At 39.2% G+C, this 24314-nt stretch overlaps 1 protein-coding gene across 4 annotated transcripts in view; it reads right to left on the bottom strand.

The window, feature by feature from the left end:
• TENM3 (teneurin transmembrane protein 3) overlaps positions 1-24314 on the bottom strand; it is a 1016736-nt gene that overhangs the window by 319616 nt on the left and 672806 nt on the right. The window contains exons 1-2 of one of the 4 annotated variants that reach the window (XM_081521963.1): positions 14929-15162; positions 12075-12174 (exon numbers count right to left, since the gene is read on the bottom strand). The exons of 1 other annotated variant lie outside the window; for it this stretch is intronic. The gene's annotated coding sequence lies outside the window, so the exon portion shown is untranslated. Of the gene's footprint in view, positions 1-12074; positions 12175-14928; positions 15163-24314 lie in introns of those variants that run through there. 2 more of the 4 variants (XM_081521960.1, XM_081521962.1) reach the window with 2 other exon arrangements.

Below are 24314 nucleotides of genomic sequence, written 5' to 3' on the forward strand. Positions count from 1 at the left end.
CATATTTATTATTAGTGAGCCTCTTGCATCTTACATTAATAAATCACTGATGTCAAACACAGAGTTTTTACTAGATACATATGTATTTACTAAATACATATTTAGTAAATTAAGCTGAATACTCTAGCAGAGTACTGTTACAATTAAAAAGCCAGAAGAGTAATGTCCCATTCTCTAAGATTTCAGCAAATATTCATTTGCCCCCAAAACATTTTAGTGTCTTACTTTAGTAATTTGTATAAAACCACAGAGAAATTTATTTCACTCTGCTCAAGCTCTTTCCTTAAGAAAGACAATTATTATAAAATAACTTTAATGGCTTATGTAGATCGTTTTACTCAACTCTCCTTAGAGTTATGAATCAATATGCCCTTCCCCTGCCCCAACCTCCAAAAAAACCTCAGTGACATTATCTCAGAAAGTCTGTCACTAAAATCTGTCAAAGGACTTTCAAAGACTGAAATCTAGTTAATTCAGAGAGTAAGCATCAAAAGAATCAACACATTCAGGCAGGTAATATTGAGCAATGAGAGGAGGAGAAGCATATTGAAAAAGCTACATCAACAAACAAAAATACAAATATATTAATCTTATTTACATGCAAAATAACATTAAGTGGTTACAAGGTAATAAGATTATAAGATAACAACTAATAAATACCATGTAGACTTACAGTTCTCTCACAAAACCTGTCTCAAAGCACACATTTCCCCTAAAATCACCTTTCAGTAGCATAAAAAGCCTGAGTGAATTTACTCTGGAATTTTTTCAACTTTAAAAATTCTACATTAATACTCTGCCTACATATTACTGCCATATGAACTACATATTACTGCCATATTCAGCATAAGCCTGGTTCATATTTTAGTACTTTTAATTCGTTTTTGAAGTGAATTGTTAAATTTTCTCCAGAAAGTTTTAAATCTGGAAAGTTACATAATTTCAGAATGTCTTTGAATCATAATGAATATTTCACATTTTGGAGAAACTCACATTTCACGAGTACAGTATTTCTACCTTCTTTCCTCTCAACTGTGAGGGAAACATCTCTATATCTAAAGGTTAATGATTCACTGACAATTATATATGTTTATAACAGTGCAGCAATTTCTTGGTCTATTTAAGAACATTTATCCCTTAACATTTTACTAATCATAGTAAGAGCCTCTACTACACTTAATGAGTAACACTTTTTTTCAGGGAAAGACATTATAGCAAAGTACTTACACAAGTAAAAGATACTTAGACTAAAGTACTTCACCAATTATACTATTCTACTAAAATAAAGCAATACATTGACTACAAAGGCAATGACTTTTCAATATTACTGAGTAAAAGTCAGGCAGTAATTTTAGTGGGCCTTTTCATTAGTCTTTACAATGGTTTTATACAATAATTCTCTTTTGGGGGCATCTTATTTCAAGGTGGTCTCACAGAATCAGGTGGTCTCACAGAATCAGACAGAATATCTGTGAATTTTTTCAAGTTGCAAAATGATAAACTAGTTATTTAAATTCACAAGACTATGGCTTTGAGTACCGGAGAAGGCAATGGCACCCCACTCCAGTACTCTCGCCTGGAAAATCCCATGGACGGAGGAGCCTGGTAGGCTGCAGTCCATGGGGTCTCAAAGAGTCGGACACGACTGAGCGACTTCACTTTCACTTTTCACTTTCATGCCTTGGAGAAGGAAATGGCAACCCACTCCAGTGTTCTTGCCTGGAGAATCCCAGGGACGGGGGGCCTGGTGGGCTTCTGTCTATGGGGTCGCACAGAGTCAGACACGACTGAAGTGACTTCGCAGCAGCAGCATGGCTTTGAGTGGAGAGCAAGAAAATCCTTAAAAGTTTCATTTCACTACTTGTTTCAACTATTACAAAATATCCAGTAAATTTTAAATGGCCCTTTTCCAATATGACAAAAATAATTTCAACTATATGCTTGTAACTTTTCAATAACTTGCACTAAAAGACAGATGTGAAGGTTGGGTAGTCAGTCATCAAGCTTCCAAGATCAGAAAAAAGTGTTCTGAGTACAAGTGTTCTGGGAGAAGAGGGCTGCTGGAAAATAAAACAAGGAAAAACAAAACCCTGAACAGAAGACATGGGTATCCGACCTTGAGTTTACCATCCAAAATAAAAAAGCAGTAGAATAAATAACTTAACCAATTATATCTGATGAAAGCAACATATTAAGAGCTCTGTGAAGGTTGTAATAGGTATGGAAGAGATGAGATACTCTGCAACCATTTGCTGGAAGAAAGGAGTAGACAAGGAGGAAAGAAGAAGGTATGCTGGTGGAAATCACCTGTAGGACACCTTCACATCTCACAGTCAAAAGAACACCAATCTGGAAATCAGCTGCAATTTTCACTTCCGGGTCTGTCACGATTGATTATCTGTGTAAATGCAAACAAGTCACTTAATCTTTTTGGATCTTGGTGTTCTCATTTATTCAATTTGACAAGTATTCACTGAGCACCACCAAGTGCCAGGCACTGTTCTCACTCGAGAATACCAATTTCAACAGAAGCTCCTGCTTTTTTGAAGCTTATATTGATAAAATGAAAAATTTAAGATGACATCAAGAATTAAAAACAGCAACAGGAAAAGTTCATGGTTGGTTTCTTTCTTTCTACTACCTCCCTTTTACAATTTATCCACCAGAGAGATCTCCCAAATATTCTGTCACAGGTGTTCTATGCCAAATTCCCAATGGATCCCAAATGAATATTGAAATAAACCCTTTCCTCTAGGATACTAGGTCCTCCATGTCCTGGCTTCAACCAACTTCTCTAGCCTTATCTTCCAAATGTCTCTTTCATGAACTTCATGTTCCAAGTAAGTTATTATTTTCTCAAATATACATCACACATTCCAACTTTTACAGCTCTGCCCACCCGCCTTCTTCAGCCTGGAATGTCTTCTCTCCGTCATTCCTTCCATCAGGCTCAAATATTTTCTTGATACAACACTATGATTTTCTGAGTAGGAGAGAAATAAGATCAAGGAGATCCCCAAGAAAGATGATTTGCTTTTGGGGGACTGAAGAGGAAAGTTACAGCCAGGGAGGCTAGTGAGAAGTTACACTATCAAATACGATTGAGTGCAATCATATTTGTATGAGAGCCCCCCAAAATATCTGGCTTATGGAATCAGCACTTTACAATTACTGATTGAGTATATACCTACATGGAAAGAAATCAGACTAAATGGGCTCAAAGTTATATGATTTATGAACAGGATGGTAAAGACCATACCAGGTGGTACACAGTAGGTTTTCAATAAATGCTGAGTAAACTGACTTTTTTAAACTGATGAACTGATTTTCCTTAGGAAACCATGTAAATTCCCAAAATGTGTTATAGTTAAATACCATGTATTGATTTCTAATTTTATAGACAGAGAAAGTAATTTGCTACAGCAATCAGGACAGGGTACAATAAAGTCAGTGATAACTGGGTTTTAAAAAAAAAGTCAATTAAAAAAAAACCAGGTTAACATTAATTAACAATTTAATAAAAATATACAGGATGAGTCTCCCCTTATATTGAAGGGGGTTTGGTGTTGTATCGTAAACAGCATGTTAGAAGAATATCACAAAAGGCTGTTAGTTTTAGATCTCATCTTTATCTTGAAGAAATAAAACGTAACAGAGGTAGCTACAAACCCCTCACTCACTCCTCCCATCCTTCTCCTCTGTCTCCCTTCCTCCGGCCCCTAAGCAACCACTGATGTTTATTTGATATACGTCCTTCTCAGGCACAGAACTTCGGGGTTTTACTGTGTATTTCAGCTTGCAACCTCAAATAGTTTAGCCTAAAGTAAAAGCAGGCTGATTTTCATGGCTGATGTATATTTTGACAATGTGCATCAGACTCTCAGATACTGTCTTTAATTGGGTTATGAGTGACCAAACTCTCAAAAAACATGTGTAACAGAAGAATTCTCCTAAATGGAACAGTTTAATATATACAGAATTTTACTCTTGGTGAATTTAAGAACAGAGAACTCATTCAATATTTGTCTCAAATTTAACTTTACTCAGCTTTAAGGTCCTCTGTACTAGGGTCACGATGGTTTTATCAGACCTTAGAACTAGTTATCTCTGTTTCAGAGTGTTTCCATTTCCACACTGCAGAGATTAATAAAATCTTCAAGTGGTCTCCTTCCATTGAGGCATCTCATTAGAGTTTAAACTGCACCCTAGGCACTTAGAGGTAGATATCTTGTTATTGTTAATTGAGATATTCTCAGAAATAGGGGCTGGAGAAGCATTTTATAAAATATATACAAGTAGATGCTTTTTATATGAAAAGATATGACCAACTTACTTTCTCCATAGATATATTGTAAAAATCTTTAACATTAACTGTATCCCTGTTCTGCCTTTACTGAGGTGAAAAGATATTGTACATTTACAATTCTAATGCCTAGTCTTGAGAAACCGAGGCATACTGAAATAAATAAATATTACAAATCAGCATTTAAATAAACCAGGTGTTTATACTAATATCTGAGCATGAAAGTAAATAATTTTTTTTCAGTTTATGAAAGACCTGGCACCTTGAGTCCCTATTTCCAACTGGGAGCATAAAAGTAAAGATTGAGTTTAACTTTCTGTATGAGATATAATATGCATGAAATTTAAATATACTTTAAAGAAATCAAACATATTATCACATACTTATGGGCCTCAGTAGTTTAAAAAAGTCTAAGAACTGTTTAAAGTAAACAATTATACATTAGAAACAACTATAAAGTTTTAGTTTCTCAATTTCTAGATTTAATTGTTCTGCTCATTAAAAGGTTCAGTTCTTTATCTTGAATGTAATGCCACTCAAATCTTAAAAAATACTAGAATTCATTGCCTTCTACAGGCCACCGCAGGCTTTACCACCTTTTCCAGCGAGTGCAATCATTTCTCAATATAACGTTGATATTGCTCCTTTGAAAAGGCCTCATGGAATATATTTATTTGTAGTAAATATTCTCTTTCTGAAATCTAATATTATGAAACAGACAAACTTTGGTTTGTCAAGCCCGTGAATAAAGGTAAACAATCAAACTAGCTAAGCTGGTATTTGGTCAAATGAGACATGCCTGTATAACAAGAACTATTTTTGTCTGTGCCTTGCAAACAAACTCAATTTCAAGAATAGCGCCAAAAAAGTTTTGGTCACGGTACTATGATGAAACTTGAGAACAGTAATCATCTATTCATAATGAGCACAACCACCTTCATTTTCAGAATCTCTATTACCACCAGAGACAGGTGTAGAAAGCATACATGTGCCACAGGACGTCCACCGTTTCCCTGGAAGCTGGTGAGAAAGGATCCTCCTTTCCCAGATTAGCTCTGCAAGGATTATTTTCTCTTCCTATTCCTTAGGCAAGTCAAATAAACAAAAAGCCACCATAAAGGCCCAACTTCCCTCACCAATGACACCCTCACAGAAATGCAAATATTCACCTGGAAGCAGGACAAATATATGAAAATAAGCTACTTCATGAGCACATAATGCAAATATTTATTGTATATTTCACTGTACATGCTGTGTTTTATTACCATTTGTAGTCTTTTTTTTTTTTTTTTAAAGAATTTTGAATCAACTGAAGAAATTCTACAGGGCCTCTACAACAATCCACACTGCTTGAAGCCCCTGATCTGGTTTATTTCCCTCTTTTCACAACTTTTCCAAGGTCACACCACCAGATAACGGTTTCAATGCTAATTTATCTGACTTCTTAAGCAGAAGTTCTTAGCAGATCAAAACTTAAAAAAATAAGAAGGAAAAGAAAAAAATAAAAATAAAACCCAGAGTAGCCTTGGGCACAAATTAACCAACACAAACATAATTTATCATTTTGCCAGATTCAATAATTACCATTTTGATGTGTTAATAGCCTTTAATAGTAAAGGCATTAGTCATCAATTAAACAAACACACCATTAAATGGGCAGTAGAAGTGTCAATAAAGGCATAATCTACTAATTTTCTAATCAATGATGCTAATCATTGCTGGATATTAACCAAGGTGTGAACATTACCTATATCACAGATGATCATCTATTATCATGGTTCACTAAAAAAAAAAACCTAAGGAAGATTAAAAACAGTACAACACTAAACACATATTCACATACTCTCTCAATAAGTACTTACTGATAAATTACATTATTTGCCTTGAACAGATATGGAAATAGTAACATTCAATGGTGACCATATTTAGGAACCGTTGTACAGTGGCAAAATTCTATTCTGTAACAGTAAAAGAACCTACATATAAAGCACAGTTAGGACCAAAGTCATAACAAAATCTAACTTGTCATTTAAAGTGAAGGCAGAATTCTGTAATAAAAGATGATATAAAATTTGAGATTAGGAGCAACCTGCCTTTGTTCTTCAGTAGCTGAATAACCTTATGCAAATCACTTAATCTCTCTAAGCCTCAATTTTCTCATCTATAAAATAGGGAGTAAGAATATTTATTGGGGCTTTCCTGGTGTCTCACTGATAAAGAATTTGCCTGCCAATGCAGGAGATATGGGTTAAACCCTGGGTCACTAAGATCCCCTGGAGAAGGAAATGGCATCCCACTCCAGTCCTCTTGCCTGGAAAATCCCATGGACAGAGGAACCTGGTGGGCTACAGTCCATAGGGTCTAAAGAGTCAGACACAATTGAGGGACTGAGCCTGCAAGAATATTAATACTTCATAAGCCATCTGCTATATTTCAGGTGTTCTGAGGTGTTGTAACAATTTCTCTTAATGCCAGAGTGGACTGGAGGGATTCTGGGTTCCAGTTCCTTCTAATGGAGGGATGGGTGATCATCCTCAAGGGAGAGCAGGAGCTCCTTGTAGGCACGTGCACCACATCTGTCATTGCTGTTCAGTTACTATGCTGTGTCCGACCCTTTGTGGCCCCAAGGACCGCAGCACACCAGGCTTCCCTGTTCTCCACTGTCTCCCAAAGTTTGCTCAAGTTCATGTCCACTGAGTTGGAGATGCAACCTAACCATTTCATCCTCTGCTGCCCTCTTCTCCTTTTGCCTTTAATCTTTCCCAGCATCAGGGGCTAGCAATGCACGTAACTCCTCTAGGCCTCAAGTTTCCCCTCTTTGAAATGGAGCTTGTAAGAGCGTTTAACTCTCATTCTACAAGTGAGATAAAAAGAACATCCACAGAAAAGGTTTAGCACAGAGACGAGGACAAAGTACACAAGAAATCAAATATCAGACTTGCTTCTCCATTTATAAAATATGTAGTCCGGATTAGGTAATCTTGAAGATTCTCTTCAGTTCCCAAAATTTCGAATTCTGTTCAATTTCACAGGAGGAGTTAGTAAAATTCTTTTGTTTTAATTTTATAAGGTTTTTTTGTTGTTGTTCTTAAGGTCGATTAAGATGGGGTGAAAGAGTAGAAAGATGGAGTCTCTTTTTGGTCCTTCTGGCATGCCTGACCTGTTAACTTTTCGGTAACAAAAACATTGAAGTGTGTACTAGCTATTGCTCCAAATATATACTCCAAAGAATATATCTTCCTTGCTTTACCATCCAAAAGAGAGTGCCACTAGATATGTATACCAGTTTAAAAAATCAGAATCACAAATATTTTACCAGTGTGTTTAAGTTCCACATGTATCCATGCATGAAATGTTAGCGAAATTTTTTCCTTCCTCTAATTTAGTGTTGATTCATTGAACTACTGGCTTCTTTTAAAAGTCCTTAACCATGGAAATTAATATTCTGTTTCACTCACACACCTAATACCTAATTGGAATTTAGCTACCCCAAATTCTCATCTGACCAGAAATGAAGAGAAATGGAGGTATTAGACCAAAAAGGCTTCTGAAAGGCCAAAACTCATAAAGCTAATAAAATTAGCTCTGAGAATAGTCTTGGCTCAGAACCTTTCCATTGCTATTTTATGCAAAAATTATAACAACAGAATAACTTTGGCTGTTTCTTGACAAACAGAGTGAAAGTGAAAGTCACTCAGTCATGTCTGACTCTTTGTGACCCCACTGACTATACATACAGTCCATGGAACTCTCCACGCCAGAATATTGAAGTGGGTAGCCGATCTCTTCTCCGGGGGATCTTCCTAATCCAGGGATTGAACCCAGATCTCCTGCACTGCAGGCGAGTTCTTTACCAGCCAAGCCACAAGAAGCAAAAGCTGACAGCATGACAAGAGAAGAAAATGAAAAACCTATCCAAAAAATTAGACTTGAACCACACAGGTCATCAAAAATTCTCAGCAGTGTAATATCTAGACTAGGTCTGCAGTCACAGAGATCACACAGTCTTACGTTCAGATCTCTGTTTTACCATGTTTGACCTGTGTAATGCTGAATTTATTTAACTTTTCTATGTAAGAATCTGCCCATCAGCACAATGCAGAAATCCCTTCTAAGAGGGATTTTGTGAGAATAAAATGAAATGATATGTACAAAGCATTTTGCATAGATTAAGGACTCAAAAATGATAGCTAAAGGTAATAGTAAACATTGTCATGTGGGGCTTTAGACTGGATACTTAACCCTCAACAACTTCAGACAAAATCATTATCATTACAGAGAACAAGATAATTGATGCGCATAATGATAACCTTCCATTACCAAGAAGTGAAGTTGTATTTAAAATACTCGTTCAATAAGCATTCAACAACATTAATTGAATAACTACTGCTTTCTCAGCTTCCAGCTGCAGGTGGGTATCGATGAGTGAGACATTGTTGTGACTTGAAAGAACATGTGCCCCTAGTGGAGGAGAGAGAACTGTAAATAAACAGTTACAGCATGATGTGTATGATGTAGCAGAAACCTGTCCCAGGAGCCACGGAAATCTACAAGCAGTAGCCAGCTCTACCTGGGGCAAAGAGCAAAGGCTTCAGAGAAGACACGCCCAGCAAGCAGGACCTTGAAAGATCCATGAGAAGGTAGGAAAAGGTGTGAGTGGCACTGACCAAGTGAAAATGTTGAAGCGTGGATGGAAAGGTACAAGTGGAAAAGACAAAGGGAGGGATGAGGAGAAAGGCCTGATAAAACATACTAAGGAAATTTGGATCCAATCTGAAGGGCATAACAAAGATTTTTAGGCAGGGATGCACCAGGCTGGGAAGTATGATTCAAACTGACAACTCTGATCATAGTGTGGAGCTTGGATTAAAAGAGAGAAGGCAGGGAAACCAGGTTAGAAGCCTAATGAAAAAGTCTACACATGAGAGGAAAGAAGCCTGAATTCAGGTCCTGACTGTGAGATCAGCGTAAAGAGAAGGTTGGGGTGGGGGGAGGTGTTCATTTTAAACATATTTCAATTCAGCATGTTTGTTTTCAAAATTAAAAAAATCCTTAAAGACATAATCCTTTGCGATCAAGAAAATGTGACTTGCCTGATGGTACTATTTTTCGTGATTTTTAGTGTCACATAATTCATAGCGTGATGGTAGGGTGATACCTCTAATCAACTTTGAAATAGTATTCTAGGAATTTTGCTAATGGGTCCACCTTTTTCTTCTTTATGATAAGATTTATACCTAGTTCTGATTAACTTAATAAACAGCAAAAAGTAAAGCATGAACTCCAATCGGTATGTTTGAGGGCTTTGCCTAGGAAAACAATCTTGTATGCTGCACTTAATTGCTTTAACTGGCATTTCCAGAAATGTTAGATCTTGTACTGCATTTAATAAAACTCTTCCTATTAGTGAACAATACTTGTTCAAATATTGATGCTAGAATTCCATTTTAATGGAGTTGACATAAAAGACATCACAAGGAAAATCTTGGCCATAAAGTGAACAAATCTAAACTATACATCTTCCGGTTTGTCTTTGCCTTTTTTAAGGGAAGTGATGAGTCCAGAACTGCAGCAACAGAACTACTAAAACCTGGAGACGGGTCAAGTCCACATACTTCGGCACTTGTTAAAACAAACACGATTCCCACTGCTAAAATTGAGGTTGGCAAGTCTCTCCTTTTAATAGCTGAGAAACAGTTTTAAAGTAGCAGAATGGCAGCTTCTTTGCAAAGAGACTAATCGTCACCATTAAAAGATCCTTAAAAGCAAATACAGAATGGTCAGTCAGCCCGATCACTTTAATTTTTAATGAAGGAATATCTCCATACCTATCAACGGATGAAATGAACATATGAAGGAAAATCTACTATCAATAAAAAAGAAGTGAATTTTTAATATTCCCCTTCCCTCAGACTGCCTATGATGAAACAATATTTGAAAACACAAAGAAGGAAATAGGAAAAGTGGGATGTGATGATGTGTCAGTGATAAAACAAGCAGGGGTGGCTGTCATAAAAAAGCTGATGGCTCTTTCTCCCTCCATCAAGGTCACTCTACTGATGGTGGACTCAATAAGATGATAATGCATTTAGCCGCTTTCCTTGCATCTGACTTCGACCTCACAAATCCAAATGGCCTTGTTTAACTACCCTGGCCTTTCAGCATTTCCCTGAACAAAGATAATTAAGGAGATGGTACTACCTCTACTACTACAAGAATTGAAAGACAAATAAACTTTTAAGAACACTGCCAGGTGTCAACTCCACTAATGTACAACTTTTAAGCAGGAGGTAAAACGAAATAATGGTTAAATAATTAGAAAAGGTTAGCAGTGTTACGTTTGTCATATACGGTAGTTTTGCTTTATTTCAAATAAAAAGCTTGAAAAGAGTTCCAGGCTCCATCCTACAGGTCTCAAGACAGCAGGTTCCCTCTCTCCCAGCCGGAAAGTTTACGATTATGGAAAAGACGGGCTGTGCTGGAACTAACATGACAAACTGTCATGGAAACGCCCACACGTTATTTTAATTTTTGAAAACTTCAGGTCAAGATGTCTGAATAGAAAAAACGCAATCACTGCTCTACATCAGTTTTTGTTAGTCATTTTGGAATACTCTATAATACATCCTGCCTTCTAAATGTACAAAACAAGACTTTTATGTGAAACTATTTAATTTTAAGAGAGGGGAATAATAATTAACAGGGAAACTTTTAAAAATAGCAGAGCATGCGGTTTCCCAAACTCAACTATTATCTAAGTGTGATAAGCCCTCAAATATTTGTGTACACTTTTCAATTATTATTCTTCCCTTGGGAAATGAATTTCCCATCAGTAATATCCATGCATAAACTGTTTCTGTGATACCAAAGATGTCACTGTTTTCACCCTTTTGTACTAAAAAAGTAAGAGTAGATAATTCAAAACTTACACATACAGGATTGGTAACTAAGCAGGTAGGTTTCTAACTAAAACCAACATATAAACACTAATTTTCAAACAAGTGGTTTCTTTTAAATATTAAAATATATACCATTTCAAAGTTTGCTAGAAATATACATAATCTAATCATTTCAACACATCAAAATGTTGATCTCTACAGGGGAAAATCAATTTTGACATGTCAAAAAACAAATACTACCTACCAAATATCTAAACTGAGACTTCAAGTTGAAAGGCCTTAGACATAAATATTATAATAAATTTTCATTTTAGACAAAACTACAACAAAAGTCATACAAATCTCATCTAGTTTATATTATATATTACTACAGAAATCTGTAATGCCAAGCAAGCTGATAAAACTAAATTACCATGAGTATTTACTGTAAAACGTCTCTTTTAGAAGACAGAATCAAGTGTCATTTTGGCTTTAAAATATTCGATATTTGAGGATATGGAATCATTTTATATATAATCACTTAAGATTGATAATTTAATGTCTACGTTTATATGCTTTGGATTTGTTCAAATCAATGTGAGAGCAAAAAACTTGCTGATAACCCTAATCTAAACATTTGGGAACTCCTGGCTCATCTCTCCCATTCCTCTAACAGCCCTTATCCATCAAATCCTTTTGGGGAAGTTCGTCAACTTGTATTATGATTGCTATTGGATCAGCTAAGAACCAGGTCACTGGAAGATCTAACTCATTAAACACTTCAATAGTTGTGGCTTAGCTCTAACTGTGTAGAAGCTGTGGTCTAACCCAGAAGGGTACAGCTAACATTATGCTTAAAAAAAAATCCTACTGTCCCTGATTTATTTACTTACGTTCTCACTTTGACGTATCACTCTTGTCTCCTTCATGGTACCAAATGCATGACATCTAAATATTTTATTTCTCAAGTGTTTGGTGCGAAAGCACTCATATCTAGGATAAGATCAAATAATTCCACTTATACTTTAAACAACACAGGTATGTACTCATGTATGCGTGTGTGCATATACATATTTGCACAAAGAGTAAGAAATTCGGAGTAAAGCAGTAGTATACTATATTAGTGTAAAATTTAAACTTTTATAAAAAGAGGGAAAAGTTAATAAAAACTACTGTTAGACAAAAATTTAAAACAAATATACTGCCCTACATTTAGCATTTAGGTTTAGATTGTCAGAAAGGTGGTTTGTTAAAAACCTTTATCCACAATTGTTTAAAGTTTAGAAGATAAAATAAATTATAAAGGGGCTGATGTTCCAAAGCCCAATCTCTTAATTGCTGATCAGAACTGAAAATAGATCTTTTTTCCTCCACTAATTGAATGAGTCTGGTTAAACCTTTTGAAGTACACTTTAGAAAAAGCAAGAATACAGCTTAGAACAGGTTCTTTAATTTGGGTCATTTTCTGTTACTTGCAATAGTGACGGGTGCTTAGCAACGCTGTTCTGGTGGCCCTTTTAAGGAAATGAATACCTGGAATACAGCATTTTAATCTATTTTATGGCATTAATTATCAAGATCACTGCATTTAGACAAGCCTCCTTTGCCACTTCCCTACATTATGAAAGAAAGGAATTCTGTGATAAATTGAATACGTTATTTCAGATGACAGAAGATCCTGTGCACATCCCTTAGCAAGTAAAAACACATAAGGACATAAAAACTAACAGTAAAGAGAAGTCACAGAAAGGGTGAGCTGAAATGTTTAGACAAGGATCCTACACTGAAAATCAGTGTTCAAACATCTGCAAAGGTCCGTAGGAAGTTGAGTTCCTCTTTCTCAATCTTTGAGGAAAATTAAATTCTATTATGCCACGTACTAGGCCACTGAAATGTGATGCGACACGATGGAAATGTAGCTAAGATTTTATTTGATAAAGATTTGCTGAGTCTTTTAAATACTGATTTTATAAAAGAGGACTCTATAACATGAGACATGTTCACAAAGAACATCATTTAAATCATGACCAAGTTATTCACATCTTATTTATTTTAACATGCTTAAAGGATTAACAATCGAGAAGACAAGGAAATCAGGTAAAATACAGACTTACCAAGTTTTTTTAAGAAATCAAACTGCCAGGTTCCACTCTGTAAATACGCCCATTTACATCTTACTAATAATCACCAAAATAGGTTTAAGAATGTAGTAATTAAAAACACTTGGAATACGACTTTCTACTTTTTTTTTCAGATCTCAATTATCATTGTTAAAAGTACAACTCTTCTAACTTTTTCCTCATAATTACACAATTCATTTCAGATTTCTTATCCTAAAGAAGGAAAGTATCAGTCTTATACACCACCATCCTCTTCAATCTTTACAGCTAGTAAGACAGCAAGTGACTCTCTCTTTGTCTACAATGTATCCTAATTTCAGTCTTCAGTGGTCAATTTTTAAAAGCTTTTAACACTTAGCCTCCAAAGCTGAGAAAGGAACCTGGTTAATAACCTGCGATCATATTTTGTAAGTTTCATTCTAACCGTTAAAGGCATAATCAGCTTCCTTTTAAATGAAACATACTTCACACTTGATTTCAAATTTATGATCAAACTGTGTAAAACCACAGCATACAATGGGATAACACCAACATTTCTCAAGTTTTTTTAACCTCTTAAAACTGATAGACTCTTACTTGGGGTTCGGGGGTTTTGAACAGTACAGTTGCTTCTTAATGCCTGGGAACCCGCAGAAAGAACAAAACGTGTGGCACAATATAGGCTGCACTAAAATAGTCTCCTACCAGGAGGGAGGCTTAGTAAGTTAGCAGTATTTCTCAATTGCCTTCTCTGGATAATTTCAATCCTTTTCTTAAGGGCTACTTTAACAATTAGCACACAGAGGTCTCTGGATGGCTTTCTGAAACACTGAAAACCAGAGAACAAAAGGTTTATTTTAAAAATGAAAACCTTGGCTTGTACAACTCCAGACGTGAATCTGCTTTCAATTACTGAAAGTATTTCCACTTCAGTGGAAGGGGATCAAATCTTCAACTACACCATCTTAAGGCACTGAACTTGATTATACTAGGCTTTCAGAAGACAGAATGAGTTTGTGACACAGGCACACATTTTCTGTACATATCATTTAGGAGATATTCCAGAGGGGGAAAGATACCAGCACAGGGCAAGGCTGGAAATCCGACTTAGCATTCGGATTCATTAGCAATGAATTTTACTTCAATAGACAGTGTGCAAGCTCCCCCCCCTCACCCCCCCAGAAATCATCCCCAACTAGTTCTTCCACGGTTGTAACCTGCACCGAAGCACGACGGTAAAGTTGGGTTTGTTTTAAAGGCTGCCCTGCAAAACCCTCTCGTGGCAAAATTCACACGCTAAGTATTTCGCAGGAGAAAAACTGCTCTTTTCATTACTAGCTGGATGATTTTGTGCCTTTCCACCCCTCCCATGAAACCACTGGCATGATGGATTTTAGTTCGGGAAACCAAAGGGCTGACTGATTTCGGCTCAATGCAGATTTTAAAACCCAACAGACATAAATTATCCAAAACCACCCGAGCTTCAGATGCGCGCCCCACGAATTCAACACCGCACACCGCAAAAGTCACCGAAGGCAGGAAAAACGCCAGCTTCCCCTCCCGGGTGAGCGCGGGATACTACTCATAAAACAGCCACCTAATTAAAAATCCCCGGGAACAAAAGACTCCATGCTCCCCGCGGCTATACCTGCAACCGCTCCGAGTGGCCAGGAGTCCGGGAGAAAGTTCAGCCTCCACCTCCTCTCGCCACCCCCCCAAAAGGTGGCCCCTCAGGGGTTAAAATGCCACCTCATTTGGGATGCTAATGTGGCCTCGGCCCTGATTCCCACTCGCGCGGAGAGCCTCCTCCCCTCTCAACCCCACCGGGGAAGAGATCGCGGCCACCGCTACCGCTGCCGCCGCGGTCCCCGGGCGCAAACGAGCGATCGAGCCGCGCGATCCAGCGGCGCGGGGAGCCGCGCGAGGAGCCGCCCAGGCCGCCGGGCCGCCGCTCACCCACCTTGCCGCGGCGCGCCCTCGCTGTGGCCGTGCGGAGCCGAGCCCAGCGCTGCCAAGTTGCCTCGGTCTGGAGCATATCATGTTACAGCGCCGGGCTCGGGGCTCCGGCTGCGAGCGGCAGCCAGACATGATAGGCTGAGGCTCCTCTGTTTACACCCGGCCGCCGAGGGGGCGGCGGCGGCGCTTAACCCCTTCGCGCCGGGCCGGGCCGCCGCCGCCGCCCCGCTGGCCCCGAGCCCAGCTCCCGGGCTCCCGGGCTCCCATTCGCCGCCCCCTGACCCTCCCCTTCTACACACACACACACACACACACACACGCATGCATGCATGCATGCATGAACGCGTGGTCCGGGCCATCTCCACGGCCATGCCCCACGCCGAGTGTGAAAACTGCATCCCAAACTGGTTCCAGGCATGCTCTTAAGACCCCGATTGGAGGTATTCCACATACATACATACATACACACACACGCGGGCGCGCACACACACACACACACGGACACGCACACGCAGACTCTCAAACATCAATATTCCCTCCTGGGCTTTTGCAGGTTGCAGTAGATTTTTTCCAAATCGGTTTTTCTCCGGAAGCGCGACTTTGCTGTGCTCACAAAAGAACCTCTTTCCCCAGCATAGGAATGAATCTCGACCCCCTGAGCCGCCACCCGGTAAACCTCACACGGCGGCGGCGTGGACTTCATCCGGATGCGAGTGGTGGCCGCGCGCCCCCCTCGTCGCGGCCAAACTAAGTCCTGGAGCTGGCGGGACGCGCCGCTCGGGGAAGGTGGGAGGCGGGGGTCCAGGTGGCGGGAGGGGTCGCCGGCGGGGCCTGGAGTCCAGCGGCTGCGGCGGCGGGCGAGGCTTGTGTGTGCATGTGTGTGTGTGTGTGTGTATGTCGCTTGGGAACTGCAGCGGGGACCTACTCGGCCCGGATCGCCCCTCGGCCTGGGCTGCCTGCGCTCAGCCAACTCAGGTCAGCCCTGGGGCCCCTGGGCCGGCAGCAGAGCTGCTGCGCGAGCCTGTGGTGCTCTCCAGGGCCGCGGACCCCATCCACGCCAACGGCGGGGCTAGACCCGCACCCCGGGAAGGGGAGGAGGTCCCCGGGGTTGGAAGCATGTGCTCAAGTGGTCTGAGCTAACTCTGAATGATGCACCCGGGCTGGACAACCCATATCTGGAATACCTATCGTGGCTTCCTTTACTTTTAAATGCAAGACACTTGATACTGCAAGATCTTACATTTTAATTCTTTTTAATTGCCTTTTTCTCCCTCTATATCCACTTTTATCATGCTTTTTGCATTGCCTCTGGGACAACGTCCCTCCTCTCTTTAATTTCTCTTTCTTCTAGAACATTCCGTCCCCTTCAGCCTCTTTCTCCATTTAACTAAGAAGGGGATGACTAAATGTCCATAGATTCACTCATGTTTTCCTCCAGTCCCTCCAAATCCCTCAAGTATTATTATGAATAAAGAAACAAAGATAACACAAGCAGCATTTACAATACCAGGAACAATCAACATAACGTTACCTCATTAGCCGTCATTCCACATTTGAACTCTCTTCTAAAAATAGTACACCAAAAAAAGGACTACTTAAGAAAGGATCAGTGTTTTTCCTTCATTTATGAATAAGACCCAAGAAAGATTATATTCTTTCCTCATCTCCATGATCCAACAATTGTAATTTCTTTTCCCTCTTTAGGTTTTCTTTACCTTAACTACAGCCATGTGACTACAGCACACCTACCTCTTAAGGATATCTTTCCTGGCCAGGTTTCATTACCATCTAACGTCCATTGTCATTCACGGAAACGTCTGGTGTTTCTCAGTGTGGAAGCAACGTCTCTGCACCTCAGTGTTCTTTTCTTTCAGTAACAATGACTCTTCTCCAATCACAACTCAAAAACACATTGTATTATATGATTATCGCAAGTATCCTACTTATTCTTTCCTGAGTGATCAATATATCCACTCTTTAACGAGGACATCATTAAGATATCAGAGAAAGTATTTAAACATTCCTTTGGCACAGTCTAAATTTCAAAGTTATTTCAAGGTTTTGAAATTCTCCTTAGTAAAATTGGGTCAAAAAATAGAACAATAGGTATTTTGTGGGGCACTGAAAGACTTCTAAGTTCTTAAGCAAATATTTTTCTAAGTCATAATATTTTGAAAAGGATCCTTACACGAATGACTGTAATGTGTGTGATTCTTGGTGGTGATGGGGCGGGGGGTGGGGATTGCCTGAAGTAATTGCAAATAAACACTATAGAACGGTTATAGGTCCTGTAATATGAAGAAAACGCATTCAATTGGAATCTAAGAAGAATTAAATAGGTACAACATTGTGCCTTGAGAATTTCCCCGGACCCATGGGCTTCTGAATGCTTCAGATATATAGCCCCGTGTTTTTGATGCCACCAATTATCAGATCTGGATTTGGACTAGAACATTAGGAGACAAGAAGATGAACACTTTAACTGGGAATGAAAGGTTTTTAAATCTTAAATAACCGCTTGGGTCAAGATGAATCTCAAGAAGACTGATATTTGGCACGCTCATTTCCCCAGATAAATGCTATGTAAATTGGTCACTGATAGATAGCATTTATTAAAATTCCAATTTAACATCCTAATTAAGCCATGTCCATCTACAAATATCAGATACAGGTTAGGTAAATTTTTATATGGGACTACATTGGAATCTTCTACATGTATATCTAATTCTACCTTTTCTGAATACAAAACTAATTATTTTCAAATTGGACCAAGACATTATCCCTTGAGAATGATCAAGGGCTGACTTTGAACACAGCTGAGCAGCAGCAGCAGCAGCAGCAGCCCATGGGGAAGGAAAGGGAGAGATGGGATTTTAAACAGTTTCTATTGCTAAAAAGTGAAGGATGGTTTCCATATATACCTTCCAAAGAAAAGATACAAGGTTTTCTGGCCACACCCATCCCTGCATTAAATCACTGCCATCTTTTCAATATTGGGGTCCACTGAAGAATCCCATACCCAGACACACAATAAGGCACACTTTAAACATGAATTTTCATTTCCTATTGTTTGCCATATTGCTGCTGTCAGGAATAATTAGCCTTATGGATACTGCCTTCTATAACTTAAGCATTTCTTGTCTGAAATCTGCAGAATTCCCTGCAGTTCCATGAGCAGACACTATCAAATATGTTGAATTATGTGGCTATTTTATGTTGTGAATAAATAACCACATGGAATCGTACTTGTGCTGTTAAATGAATTTTACTTATAACTGAATTTAGTTCTTTAGGCATAAAAACCTAATGACTGCACACCATGAAAAAGATTTTTAAAAATGCATGAACCAAATCAAATCAAAGCAAATTGTGTTTTAGAAAAAGAAGTCCAAGCGTGAGCTGTTACTTCAAATGGGCACCAACTTAGCTTTAATATTAAGAGTTCTTCTGACCTCTTGCTACATAGACCCAAAGCCTTGAAGAAAAAGTAGAGTTTAACCAAAACTAGGATGATTATCTTCTTGCTAATGGTTAAGCACCAAATCCATATTTTCAGAGATGCTCATAAAAAATCATAATCAAACACTTTTAGCTGTATTATATATGTGAATATGATAAAAACTAACATTGAGCACTTTGTATGACTGTCACTGTACTGAACATTTGACATATACCATTTTTATTAATTTTCTAAAGCCCCAATGAGAAAGTAATATTATTATCCCATTTTACAGATGAGGAAACCAGAGCTCAAAGAGCCCAGGAGTGTCAGAGACTAAACTCAGCCCCAGGTCCTCAACTTAACTCATTTCACTAAACACTTAGTATCGACTCTTTAGTAAACACTGGCACTAGGAGTGTAGTTCACTTTCAAAATAAGATTCGTCAGGATAATCCACACCAAGGATTTGAAAACATGATAGTCGATTTTAAAAACTGATCATTTGTGGATTTGGGAGGGGGAAAAAAGAAGTGGCACCACATCTGATTTCTCCTATGTTTTGAAGCTGCTTTTGGAGCTAAGGGAATAAGTAATATGGGCTTCCCTGATGGCTCAGCGGTAAAGAATGCACCTGTCAATGCAGGAGACGCAGGTTCAGTCCCTGGGGTGGGAAGATCCCCTGGAGAAGGAACTGGCAACCCACTTCAGTATTCTTACCTGGAATATTCCATGAACAGAGGAGACTGGCGGGCTATAGTCCATGGAGTCGCAAAGAGTTGGACATGACTGAGCAACTAAACAGCAACAATAGGTCAATATGTATCTGTCAATCTAGAATTTCGTTTCTCTAAACAGGCTTTGTTAAAAATTATACAATTTATTATGAAACTAAACTCAGCATTGTATTCTATTAGTAATACATATATGAAATGTGATATTTCATTTTTTGTTTCTGCCGTTTTCCAACTAAAGTTGCTTCCTAAATAAATGTTTTCAACAATTGTTCTGAAAAACTTGTCAGGTTACTTCCACTTTTACTGATATTTCTGTTAATATAGACTTCCCAGGTGGCGCAGTGGTAAAGAATCCACCTGCAATGCAGGAGATTTTGAAGGTGTGGGTTCAATTCCCGGGTTGGGATGATCCCCTAGAGGAGTAAATGGCAACCCACTCCAGTATTTTTGCCTGGAAAATCCCATGGACAGAGGAGCCTGGCAGGCTGCAGTCCATGGGTTCTCAAAGCCTCAGACACAACTTAGTGACACAGCATGCACGCATACGCTTATATATAATTGTTCTTTTTAAAATAACCAATATATCAAAGAAACTGTTTATGTCACTGAAATTACAGTACACTGACATCAATTGGTACATAGTAATTGTACAATTACTTTAGTTACATGCTGTAAATAAAATTTTAGACTTTATCTTCTGTTTTGTAAAGTGTTATTTTGTCAGGAGCACAAAAATCCTGAACAGCTATGTGGTCTCTCTTATAAGCTGACATAAACTTTATTTTAAATCATATTTCCAGGTCTTTTTTCCAGTAAAGTTCACTTATCATTTACACTGGAATAGAAATAAAGGTTTGAAAAAAAGACATAAAGGCCAATTCATAATTTTTCACAGATGTCTACAGTAAATCTAAAAGGCTAGTATAATATGTAGGTGATCCTTTGATCCAAACTACAGAAAAATCCACCCACAATATAGGTATTTATTTCACAACTGTTTGAAATGAGCCACATCCAAATTCATTTCTAAAAGGTAAGTTTTCTTCTTTATTTTTAGAAGCATTATGTTATTTCACCAAAATCACAAATGGCTTCTGAAATCTGATCCATGATGAGGACTTATGACACCTCATCTCCAATCGGTCACATGTACAGTGTGTCCAAAGCACGGGGTCTGATTTCTGTCTTAAGGCAGATGACCTTGGGTGGAGGACGACCTTGGGCAGGAGCATGCTGAGTCCTCCACAGCCCAGGTAGGCAGGGAGGAGGGGAATAGGATGTGGGTGTGTAGAATGAGGTCTGGACGCCTTGCAGGGGGTCAATCAAGCAATACACTGTATCCAGAAGGCTTAGCGGGCTTCAGCCCTGTGCCAGCAGATACCCAAGTGGGAGGGATGTGGGTAAGGAAGAGAGGTCATCCCTCTCTAGGGGTGAGAGCAGGACAGGCCCCGGAGCACAGAGTTTTGAGAGAACTCCAGACAGCTAGCAAGAGGTCAGATGGCAATGGCCCACACTCTGTCTGTGGAGTGTGTTTCTATCTGAATAAATCCACATCTTACCTATCACTTTGTCTCTCACTGAATTCTTTCTGCAATGAGACATCAAGAACCTGAGCTTCATTAGGTCCTGAAACCAGAAGCGATTCAATCATGCAGGGCAGCACATGGTGATCTGTGACTCAGAGATGCTGCCATGTCCAGTGGAGAGAGACTCAGAACACTGGAGATTGGTGAGCAATACTGAAACCCCCAACAAATGGAAGAAGTTAGCATCCTTCATTCCAGAGAAGATCACAATTTGATAATCTCAAGAAGCTCATCAGGAGACCACATGAGGCCAGATGAAAAAGTGGGGGCGCTGCACACACCCTGATCCTTGCTCTAAACTCTTCACCAAAGCCCACTGGGTTGGGACACAGTTTTGAGGTCATTAGCCCCACTGTGGCCCTCTTTCCATGACAAAGCAATAAAATTATTCTTTTCTATCACCCCTAGCCCCCGCAAAAACATGGTCGGATGGGGGTAGGGATACCAGGAACTGGGTACATAGTAAGAGCTGAGGGCCCCATCAAGCCACCAAATGTCCAAAGGCAATGTTACAAGTGGGTGTGTAGCAGTGTGTGGAACCCTAGCTCTATGTGAGTCAATCTCCACATGGAGATGTACAGGAGTGGCCAGAAAGAGGGAGTGTCCCTCATCCCCAAGAAAGAGGGAGTGTCCCTCATCCCCAAGAAAGAGGGAGTGTCCCTCATCCCCAAGAAAGAGGGAGTGTCCCTCATCCTTGGCAGGTTGGACACAAGGTCCAAAAACAGCAAGATGAATTCCCAGGCTCACCCAGGATGACAGTGTTTGTCCATGCTGGCAACTTGTTGGGGTTCAACTTATTTGTCAGTTTTGACAATAAGAAGACATTGTGGGGGGTGCTTTGAAATTCCATGAATACGTGATAAATAAAAATGATTGAATTGTTTTAAATCCTTCAATCTGGACTATTTGTTCCCAGCCATCCTTCCACTCACTCAACTCCAAAGCATATTTTTGTGTTAGTTCTCAAAAACTAACAACTCACTCAGAAGTCAAAAAGCTAGGCCATAGATCTTTGAAATTAAATAAACATAAACAATTTGTTTTCTTTGTTCAGATGCTAAAATGTAGTCATTCATTGATGGCTAGTGATGAAGTGATGTGGTCATGTGGGTAGTCGTCTGTAAAGGCACTAGCTACCTGCAGGTCAAATCCCTCTTGCGGAGGAGAAGACAGAAATCACACAAACTCCTAGTGCTCAGTCACTCAGCCCCTTTGCGACCCCACGGACCGTAGCCCACCAGGCTCCTCCGAGCATGGGATTTCCCAGGCAAGAATACTGGGGTGGGCTGCCATTTCCTCCTCCAGGGGACCTTCACAATCCAGGGATCAAACCCACACCTTTTGCACCTCCTGCATTGGCAGGTGGGTTCTTTCCCACCGTGCCACCTGGGAAGCCCTACTAGTTAAACTTCTAGAGTCACTCTTCAAAATTTATAATATCAGAAAATTTCCAAAGAACCCATAGGTATTAAGATCATTTTTGCAAATAGTTATTAAGGTCTTCATTGACAAACACATCTGGATAATCAATAATATTAATTTTAAAAGTTTAATTAAACATTTTTTTCTAAATTTTTTGCTCAGGAAAGGAGACTTTTTCCCCCCTGCTAGTTACAAGGATAATTAAATTTCACCCTCACCAGAGGGGTGGGACAGTTCTGTCTTTGGCTGTGAAGGTGGCAGGGATTCTAATTTACTATTGACAGTGGTTCTTTCACTTTGATAGATGTGAATTCAACTTCATTTATTGAATGGCTATTATGTGCCTGAAACACCTTAAATACTTTGGCTGGAAATGCGATTTTTAAACCTCACAGGGCAAGACTAGTTTAAAATTAATGTAGAAAACTGTATTTCCATTGTTTAAAATACTCTGTAGGGGAAAATACACTGTAGGCAAATTTCTACCTGGTATCTGTCTTGGTTCATAAAAACAAACAACAAACAAACAAGTGTGCTTAGGGTCCTGCTAGGGGCAATGTAGGAGTTTACAGGGAATCATACAAAGGTATACCTTAAGTACGACATGAGAAGAAATGAATTCTCTAGAAATGGGGAGCCGAGGGAGGATAAAGAGAAAAACAGATAGAGACAGAGGCTGACAGGTAAGGAAAACTCCAGTTACAGTATATCCAGTCCTGTGCGCTTGCAGTTTCTGGGTGATAGCAAGCTTCAGGGGCCGTCTCTTTTAGAATTGGCACAAAGGGAATTAGGTCTTTCAAAAGACGGAGAGGAATTGAAAGGCAAAATAAGGGCATCTATTTATTGGATGCAAACCAAGGTGACTGTAACCCCCGAGGCCATCCCACAGCAGTTGGAAGATCCTGACCCATTAAGGCAAGTGTCCAGGTGAAGAGTTTGACCCAAGACCGCACAGGTGTTTCAGAGTCTACCTTCCTTGAAGGCAATTTGACTCCAAAATAGAAACCCCTGTGAAAATATGTAGAGCTCTATGTTATTTTTGGCCAAAGGCCTTTGCAAGATCTTCCAAAAGGGGTTTGCACAATGTGATTTCCTTCACATGAATTTTAAAGATTAAGGCAGAACAAGTTAGAGTCTTTTTGAATTAATTTCATAATATTACTCATTAGATCAATATATCACAGTGTCACTTTAACTACAGAGTCCAATATAGCTTTCATCCAGATGATATAGGTGTCTAGAATTAGTAGAAAGGCTCTAATATTTAGGTGCAAGTCTAGGTTGAATAACTGTACCCTTCTTGCTTGTGTTCTAGAATCGATGTTGGGTAAATTTCCCTTCAAGAAATTTCAGGTAGGGTTTCAAAAGGATAGTTATAATGAGGACTTTTCTAACTGGAAAAAAAACAGATTAGTTGTGATTAACAATTTACGATTAGTGAGCAAGGTCCTAAATTATAGCAACATATTCACTCCATAAAAAGCTTATTCGACTGCTTGCTGATTTTTTCTAGCAATTTTAATTAAAAAAATGTGGTGTCATAATCAGCAATAGGAAAATCCGTGGCTGTGATTCAGATAAGCAGGCATCTTTTTGTCCACGCCTTAGGTGATGTGAAGAGACACCACTGAAATGGATGATAAAATGGGCTCAGTGTAAAAGAAAAGAACCTATAAAGAACAAAGCAGCTTTGATAGTTTGCAGACTGAAGCCAGTGAAAACACATCACAGTCCACCCTTCAGGGATTTCTCCACTTGTCTACAATTTCTCTGAGAATTGGGAAATTCAGGTTCTGGACATAGCTCTTCTGATGGGCTGTGTAATCTTGCTACATCTTAGTTTATCTGGGCTTCAATTTTTCCCTCTAAAAGGGGGAACATCTCTCGGGTCTTC

This window comes from Giraffa tippelskirchi, chromosome 8 (genome assembly GCF_054371585.1).
Source record: "Giraffa tippelskirchi isolate mGirTip1 chromosome 8, T2T-mGirTip1v1.2.pri, whole genome shotgun sequence".
Classification (NCBI taxonomy): domain Eukaryota; kingdom Metazoa; phylum Chordata; class Mammalia; order Artiodactyla; family Giraffidae; genus Giraffa; species Giraffa tippelskirchi.